The sequence below is a fragment of the Cucurbita moschata genome, unplaced genomic scaffold (assembly GCF_002738365.1).
Source record: "Cucurbita moschata cultivar Rifu unplaced genomic scaffold, Cmos_1.0 Cmo_Scf00010, whole genome shotgun sequence".
Taxonomy (NCBI): domain Eukaryota; kingdom Viridiplantae; phylum Streptophyta; class Magnoliopsida; order Cucurbitales; family Cucurbitaceae; genus Cucurbita; species Cucurbita moschata.
Genome location: NW_019268526.1, coordinates 46,496 through 54,741, shown reverse-complemented (window position 1 = coordinate 54,741; position 8,246 = coordinate 46,496). Strand labels below are relative to the sequence as shown.

At 43.5% G+C, this 8,246-nt stretch overlaps 9 non-coding genes across 9 annotated transcripts; 4 read left to right on the top strand and 5 right to left on the bottom strand.

The window, feature by feature from the left end:
* Positions 1-543: 543 nt before the first annotated feature.
* On the top strand, positions 544-627 carry TRNAL-CAA. Its single transcript has one exon. It is a non-coding gene; the product is annotated as a tRNA-Leu (tRNA).
* Positions 628-818: 191 nt separating this feature from the next.
* Positions 819-897, bottom strand: TRNAN-GUU. Its single transcript has one exon. It is a non-coding gene; the product is annotated as a tRNA-Asn (tRNA).
* Positions 898-1,420: 523 nt separating this feature from the next.
* On the top strand, positions 1,421-1,504 carry TRNAL-UAA. The gene has a single exon. It is a non-coding gene; the product is annotated as a tRNA-Leu (tRNA).
* A 272-nt stretch (positions 1,505-1,776) lies between these two features.
* Positions 1,777-1,850, bottom strand: TRNAN-GUU. Its single transcript has one exon. It is a non-coding gene; the product is annotated as a tRNA-Asn (tRNA).
* A 161-nt stretch (positions 1,851-2,011) lies between these two features.
* Positions 2,012-2,085, bottom strand: TRNAN-GUU. Its single transcript has one exon. It is a non-coding gene; the product is annotated as a tRNA-Asn (tRNA).
* Positions 2,086-2,607: 522 nt separating this feature from the next.
* Positions 2,608-2,691, top strand: TRNAL-UAA. Its single transcript has one exon. It is a non-coding gene; the product is annotated as a tRNA-Leu (tRNA).
* A 272-nt stretch (positions 2,692-2,963) lies between these two features.
* Positions 2,964-3,037, bottom strand: TRNAN-GUU. Its single transcript has one exon. It is a non-coding gene; the product is annotated as a tRNA-Asn (tRNA).
* Positions 3,038-3,822: 785 nt separating this feature from the next.
* Positions 3,823-3,896, bottom strand: TRNAN-GUU. The gene has a single exon. It is a non-coding gene; the product is annotated as a tRNA-Asn (tRNA).
* Positions 3,897-4,418: 522 nt separating this feature from the next.
* TRNAL-CAA lies at positions 4,419-4,502 on the top strand. The gene has a single exon. It is a non-coding gene; the product is annotated as a tRNA-Leu (tRNA).
* The last annotated feature ends 3,744 nt before the right edge of the window (positions 4,503-8,246 follow it).

Genomic DNA, 8,246 nt, shown 5'->3' with positions numbered 1-8,246 from the left:
ACCAACTGAGCTATTCCAGCCAATCATTCGCTACAATCCAAGACCACCATTAGTTGATATTGTCTGCTTCCGTTCGTTACGTCTTGGTATCTCTCTCACGGTTTTAAACCGAATCTACTATGGATAGGTTTTCAGACCCTTGCAAGAAATGTTTCTTCACCTCTCTAATCGATGTGGGATCTCACTATCGACCCCCTTCTGAGTGCCAAGCGTCCTCACTGGCACATCGCCTAGTGACAAGCTCTGATTTCATTTGTAAAAATCCAAGCCCACTACTACCAGACATTGTTCATCCTTGCCCAGTAGGTATTGCCATGAGCCTCACAGTTTTAAAACGCGCCTATTAGGGAGAGGTTTTCGCACCCTTATTAGGATTGTTTCGTTCCTCTCTCCAACAGCCAGTAGATATTATCTATTTTAATCCGTTACGTATCGTCGTCAGCCTCACAATTTTAAAACGCGTCTACTTGGGAGACGTTTACACACCCGTATACGGAATGATAAATTCCCCTCCTAAAACAATCAAGGAATGCACAACTAGTAGTCAGGATGGTCGAGTGGTCTAAGATGCCAGACTCAAGTTCTGGTCTTCGTAAGAGGGCGTGGGTTCAAATCCCACTTTTGACATCCATCCATGTTATTTTGTTAGGCAAAACTCGTACCAAAGTGGATAATATCTACTACCGGGCTTGTGTCGAACTTTTCAACGCTAAGAAATGGAACTCGTTCCTTGGTGGATATCAATTGTGTACTCAGCACTACTTTACCAGGGAGGAGAAGCACCAAACACAATTATAAGGCATGCTTCATTCACACATCGCTAGAAAGAGGGCTTGGCTTGAACCTCTGACCTTGTGGTTAACAGCCACACACTCTAACCAACTGAGCTATTCCAGCCAATCATTCGCTACAATCCAAGACCACCATTAGTTGATATTGTCTGCTTCCGTTCGTTACGTCTTGGTATCTCTCTCACGGTTTTAAACCGAATCTACTATGGATAGGTTTTCAGACCCTTGCAAGAAATGTTTCTTCACCTCTCTAATCGATGTGGGATCTCACTATCGACCCCCTTCTGAGTGCCAAGCGTCCTCACTGGCACATCGCCTAGTGACAAGCTCTGATTTCATTTGTAAAAATCCAAGCCCACTACTACCAGACATTGTTCATCCTTGCCCAGTAGGTATTGCCATGAGCCTCACAGTTTTAAAACGCGCCTATTAGGGAGAGGTTTTCGCACCCTTATTAGGATTGTTTCGTTCCTCTCTCCAACAGCCAGTAGATATTATCTATTTTAATCCGTTACGTATCGTCGTCAGCCTCACAGTTTTTAAACGCGTCTACTTGGGAGACGTTTACACACCCATATACGGAATGATAAATTCCCCTCCCAAACCAATCCAGGAATGCACAATTAGTAGTCAGGATGGCCGAGTGGTTTAAGGCGCCAGACTTAAGTTCTGGTCCTCGTAAGAGGGCGTGGGTTCAAATCCCACTTCTGACATCGATCCTTGTTTATTGTTAGGCAAAACTCGTGCCAAAGTTGATAATATCTACTAACAACCGTTACGGGATTGTGTTGAAATTTTCAACGCTAAGAAATGGAACTGGTTCCGTGGTGGATATTAATTGTGTACTCAACACTACTTTTTAAAAGTGTCAAAACATGATTGTTTAGTTAGTTCTCGAGACCATCACAAATCGATGTTGATTGAAAATTTTTACCAGGGAGGAGAAGCATCAAACACAATTATAGGGCATGCTTCATTCTCACATCGCTAAAAGGAGAGCTTAAACCTCCAACCTTGTGGTTAACAGCCACACGCTCTAACCAACTGAGCTATTCCAGCCAATCATTTGCTACAATCCAAGACCACACTACTTTTTAAAAGTGTCAAAACATGATTGTTTAGTTAGTTGTCGAGACCATCACAAATCGATGTTGATTGAAAATTTTTACCAGGGAGGAGAAGCATCAAACACAATTATAGGGCATGCTTCATTCTCACATCGCTAAAAGGAGAGCTTAAACCTCCAACCTTGTGGTTAACAGCCACACGCTCTAACCAACTGAGCTATTCCAGCCAATCATTTGCTACAATCCAAGACCACCGTTAGTTGATATTTTCTGCTTTCGTTCGTTATGTCTCGGTATCTCCCTCACGGTTTTAAACCGAATCTACTATGGATAGGTTTTCAGACCCTTGCAAGAAATGTTTCTTCACCTCTCTAATCGATGTGGGATCTCACTATCGACCCCTCGTGAGTGCCAAGAGTCCTCACTGGCACATCGCCTAGTGACTAGCTCTGAGTTCATTTGTAAAAGTCCAAGCCCACTGCCAGCAGACATTGTTCATCCTTGCCCAGTACGTATTGCCATGAGCCTCACAGTTTTAAAACGCGCCTATTAGGGAGAGGTTTTCGCACCCTTATTAGGATTGTTTCGTTCCTCTCTCCAACAGCCAGTAGATATTATCTATTTTAATCCGTTACGTATCGTCGTCAGCCTCACAGTTTTTAAACGCGTCTACTTGGGAGACGTTTACACACCCATATACGGAATGATAAATTCCCCTCCCAAACCAATCCAGGAATGCACAATTAGTAGTCAGGATGGCCGAGTGGTTTAAGGCGCCAGACTTAAGTTCTGGTCCTCGTAAGAGGGCGTGGGTTCAAATCCCACTTCTGACATCGATCCTTGTTTATTGTTAGGCAAAACTCGTGCCAAAGTTGATAATATCTACTAACAACCGTTACGGGATTGTGTTGAAATTTTCAACGCTAAGAAATGGAACTGGTTCCGTGGTGGATATTAATTGTGTACTCAACACTACTTTTTAAAAGTGTCAAAACATGATTGTTTAGTTAGTTCTCGAGACCATCACAAATCGATGTTGATTGAAAATTTTTACCAGGGAGGAGAAGCATCAAACACAATTATAGGGCATGCTTCATTCTCACATCGCTAAAAGGAGAGCTTAAACCTCCAACCTTGTGGTTAACAGCCACACGCTCTAACCAACTGAGCTATTCCAGCCAATCATTTGCTACAATCCAAGACCACCGTTAGTTGATATTTTCTGCTTTCGTTCGTTATGTCTCGGTATCTCCCTCACGGTTTTAAACCGAATCTACTATGGATAGGTTTTCAGACCCTTGCAAGAAATGTTTCTTCACCTCTCTAATCGATGTGGGATCTCACTATCGACCCCTCGTGAGTGCCAAGAGTCCTCACTGGCACATCGCCTTGTGACTAGCTCTGAGTTCATTTGTAAAAGTCCAAGCCCACTGCCAGCAGACATTGTTCATCCTTGCCCAGTACGTATTGCCATGAGCCTCACAGTTTTAAAACGCGCCTATTAGGGAGAGGTTTTCGCACCCTTATTAGGATTGTTCCGTTCCTCTCTCCAACAGCCAGTAGATATTATCTATTTTAATCTGTTACGTATCATCGTCAGCCTCACAATTTTAAAACGCGTCTACCTGGGAGACGTTTACACACCCATATATGGAATGATAAATTCCCCTCCCAAAACAATCAAGGAATGCACAATTTATTGTCAGGATGGTAGAGTGGTTTAAGGCGCTAAACTCAAGTTTTGGTCCTCGTAAGAGGGCGTGGGTTCAAATCCCACTTTTTACATCCATCCATGTTATTTTGTTAGGACAAACTCGTACCAAAGTGGATAATATATACTACCGGGCTTGTGTCGAACTTTTCAACGCTAAGAAATGGAACTTACTTTTTAAAAGTGTCAAAATATGATTGTTTAATTAGTTCTCGTATACGAGACCAACACAAATCGATGTTGATTCACACATCGCTAGAAGGAGGACTTGAACCTCCGACCTTGTGGTTAACAGCCACACGCTCTAACCAACTAAGCTATTCCAGCCAATCATTTGCTACAATCTGAGACCACTGTTAGTTGATATTGTCTGCTTTCGTTCGTTACATCTCGGTATCTCCCTCACGGTTTTAAACCGAATCTACTATGGATAGGTTTTCAAACCCTTGCAATAAATGTTTCTTCACCTCTCTAATCGATGTGGGATCTCACTATCGACCCCTTCTGAGTACCAAGCGTCCTCACTGGCACATCGCCTAGTGACTAGCTCTGATTTCATTTGTAAAAGTCCAAGCCCACAACCAGCAGACATTGTTCATCCTTGCCCAGTAGGTATTGCCATGAGTCTCACAGATTTAAAACGCGCCTATTTGGAAGAGGTTTTCGCACCCTTATTAGGATTGTTTCGTTCCTCTCTCCAACAGCTAGTAGATATTATCTATTTTAATCCGTTACGTATCGTCGTCAGCCTCACAGTTTTTAAACGCGTCTACTTGGGAGATGTTTACACACCCATATATGGAATGATAAATTCCTCTCCCAAACTAATCTAGGAATGCACAATTAGTGGTCAGGATGGCTGAGTGGTCTAAGGCGACAGACTCAAGTTCTGGTCCACGTAAGAGGGCGTGGGTTCAAATCCCACTTCTGACATCCATCATCCATGTTTATTGTTAGGCAAAACTCGTGCCAAAGTGGATAATATCTACTAACAACTGTTACGGGATTGTGTTGAAATTTTCAACGATAAAAAAATGGAACTATTTCCGTGGTGATTGTCAAAACATGATTGTTTAGTTAGTTCTCGTGAGACCTTCCCAGCTTGTTTCCTCTATAGGGAGATTCTTCCATTTGATAAGGAATTCACGAATCGTTCGTACAGGTCTTCCTATCTTCCTAACCCTGTCGACTAGGATCTCTTCCACTTCCTTTGTTTCTTTTTGCTGCAGATCAATGTTCGGTCTTGTGGTTGCATTTCATTGGTCGTCGTCTGGATCAGGGTGATAGGGCTTCAAGTTGCTCACATGAATGACGGGGTGGATTTTCATCCATGTGGGTAGTGCAACTCGGTAGGAGGTAGCCCCGATCTTTTTAAGGACTTCAACCGGGTCTTCATATTTACGAACTAGTCTCTGGTCCTTTCGGCTACGAAATCTGATCTTCTAGAATAAGGACCCCACTTAGAGCAAAGTCGGAAGCATCGGTTTTTACTTCAAATGGCTTTGTGACGTCTACCAACCCGAGGACAGGACCCCTCGTCATGGTTGTTTTCAGATTTTCGAAGGCCATTTGACAATCATTTGACCACGACCAAGGGTGGTCTTTCTTCAACAGCTCTGTCAATGGGGCGGCTCGTCGTGAAAACCCTTCGCCGAACCGCCTATAGTAGTTGGCTAGTCCTAAGAAGGACCGCAACTCAGATACGGAAGTAGGAACCTTCCATTCTTGGATAGCTTTTATCTTGTCGCTATCCATACTAATTTGTCCACATCTGACGACATGTCCATGGAAGTTGATGCATGTTTGTGTGAATGCACATTTCTCCTTCTTCACATACAGCTGGTTTTGCCGGAGCTTGTCAAACACTAGCTTTAAGTGCACTTTGTGTTTCTCGAGGGTTGTGCTGTAAACAACAATGTCGTCGAGGTATACTATGACGAACTGATCCAGGTATTCGTAGAAAACTTGGTTCATCAACGTGCAGAACGTAGCTGGGGTGTTTGTCAAGTCAAAGGGCATTACTAGGAATTCAAAGGCCTTATATCTTGTTACGCATGTCGTCTTGGGTTCGTCCCCTTCGGCAATACGTACTTGATAATATCCTGATTGTAAGTCCAACTTCGTGAAGTACTTGGCCCCGTGAAGTTGGTCGAACAAGTCGGATATTATCGGCAGAGGATATTTGTTGCGTACCGTCACCTTGTTTAAGGCTCTATAGTCTATGCACAGACGCAACGTCCCATCCTTCTTCTTTTGGAACAGTACGGGGGCTCCATAAGGTGCCTTTGTCGGGCGAATGAATCCCGCCTTCAGCAACTCGTCCAGTTGTTTCCTCAATTCGGCTAGCTCGGGCGGAGTCATCCAGTATGCGTTCTTCGCTAGCGGCTTAACCCCGGGGAGGAGTTCGATTTCGTGGTCAATGCCTCGACGAGGTGGTAGTGTTTGTGGTAGACTCTCTGGCATTATGTCGGTATAGCTGTCTAGTACTTCCTTGATTTCCTCTAGGACAGTCTCTTCGGTGGTTGCTTCTTCTATCAGTGGTATGGCCATGAATGTAGGTTCCTCTCGTGCGAGTCCCCTTTTCAGCTGTATGGCCGAGATGATTCAAAGATTACTTGGTTGCTTGATGCTTGCAGGTATTACTATGGGGTTACGGCCAGTGATCACCAAGCATTTTGCCAATGGCATTGGGATGACCTTGTGTTCTAGGAGGAACTCAATCCCAAGTACCACGTCGAAGTCGTCCATGCCAACCACGACAAGGTCTAGCTCTCCAGTCCAATCCCCTATTTTGAAGGGGACTCCTTTGGAAACTCCCACAATAGGCAAGGCCTCGGCGGGTCTTTTCCTATGGTGAGTCCCAATCTTCTGGCTTCTTGATCGGCAATGAAGGTGTGGGTTGCTCCAGAGTCTATCAGAGTGCTCTTGCTCGGTTGAGAGTTTATTGTGGCATCTACGAACATGAGCCCTTTCTCTATTATCTCCTTGTCCTTCTCTCCTGTGCCCCTGATATCAAGCATCAGGGTTGAGAACTGTCTGACTTAGTCCCGTATGTTTCCAGTGTGTTTCAGGGCTACTATTTACTCTCTCTTGAGGTCTTCCCATGAGTCAATGGTGCACAATCCATCCTCGATGTCTTGCACCTTCGTACGCCACCACAGTTTGGCGTCGTCTATGAGATACATCGCGGCTACAGTCACCTTCTTGTCGTCGGTACAAGCGGTTGTGGCTTTGAAGTACTGTTCGACGTCAAAGATGAAGTTCTCCAACTCTTTGGCGTCCCGATTCCCTTTGAAGGCTCTAGGGTCTGGGAACCTTAGTTTGTTGGATCCTGCACTAGTTTGTCCAGCCGTGACGCCTTCCACGGCTTTCATGGTAACTTCAATTCGAGTGCTGATCTCATCACTAGAAAGAGGGCTTGAACCTCCAACATTGTGGTTAACAGCCACAAACTCTAACCAACTAAGCTATCCAACAAATTCTAACCAACTAAGCTATTCCAACAAACTCTAACCAACTAAGCTATTCCAACAAACTCTAACCAACTAAGCTATTCCAACCAATCATCTCTTATAATCCAAGACTAGTATTAGTTAATATTGTCTACTTTCCTTCTCGCACACTTTATTATGACCAACCGTTGGTTGATATTGTCTACTTTCGTTCCTTATGTATCATTTGTTGAACACATCTCTTTGTGGGAACTCTCACACTTTAACACAACTAAGTAGGGTGGAGGGTATTTACTTTTTGTTTCTTGGGACCATGAGACCAACTGTTGGTTGATATTGTCTACTTTCGTTCCTTATGTATCATTTGTTGAACACCAACTCTCTGTGGGAACTCTCACACTTTAACACAAAGCAAAGCAAAGCAAAGTTGATTGAAAAATTTAGGGAGAAGCACCAACCCCAACTGAGTTATTCCAGCCAATCATTTGTTACAATCCAAGATCACCATTAGTTGATATTGTCTACTTTCATTCGTTACGTCTCATTATCTCCCTCACGATTTTAAACCGTATCTACTAGGGAGAGGTTTTCAGACCCTTATAAGAAATGTTTCTTCACCTCTTTAATCAATGTGGGATCTCACTATCGACCCCTTCTAACGGTCAAATGTCCTCACTGACACATCGTCTAGTGACTAGCTTTGATATCATTTGTAAAAGTCCAAGCGTAATGCTAACAGACATTGTCCATTTTTGCCCATTAGGTATTGTCATCAGCCTCACAGTTTTGAAACGCGCTTATAGGGAAGAGGTTTTAGCACCCTTATTAGGATTGTTTCGTTCCTCTCTCCAACAGCTAGTAGATATTATCTATTTTAATCCGTTACGTATCGTCATCAGCCTCACAGTATTAAAACACGTCTACTAGGGAGACGTTTACACACCCATATACGGAATGCCAAATTCCCTCTCAAACTAATCTTGGAACGCATAGTAAGTTCTGGTCCTTGTAAGATGGTGTGGGTTAAAATCCCACTTTTGACATCTCATATTATTGTTAGGCAAAAAGCGAGCCAAAGTAGATAATATTTACTTAGGGTCGAAAGCTTAACAAACCAACGTTGATTGAAAATTTGTACTAGAGAGAAGCACCAAACACAATTATAAGGTATGCTTCATTCTCATCACTAGAAAGAGGGCTTGAACCTCCAACATTGTGGTTAACA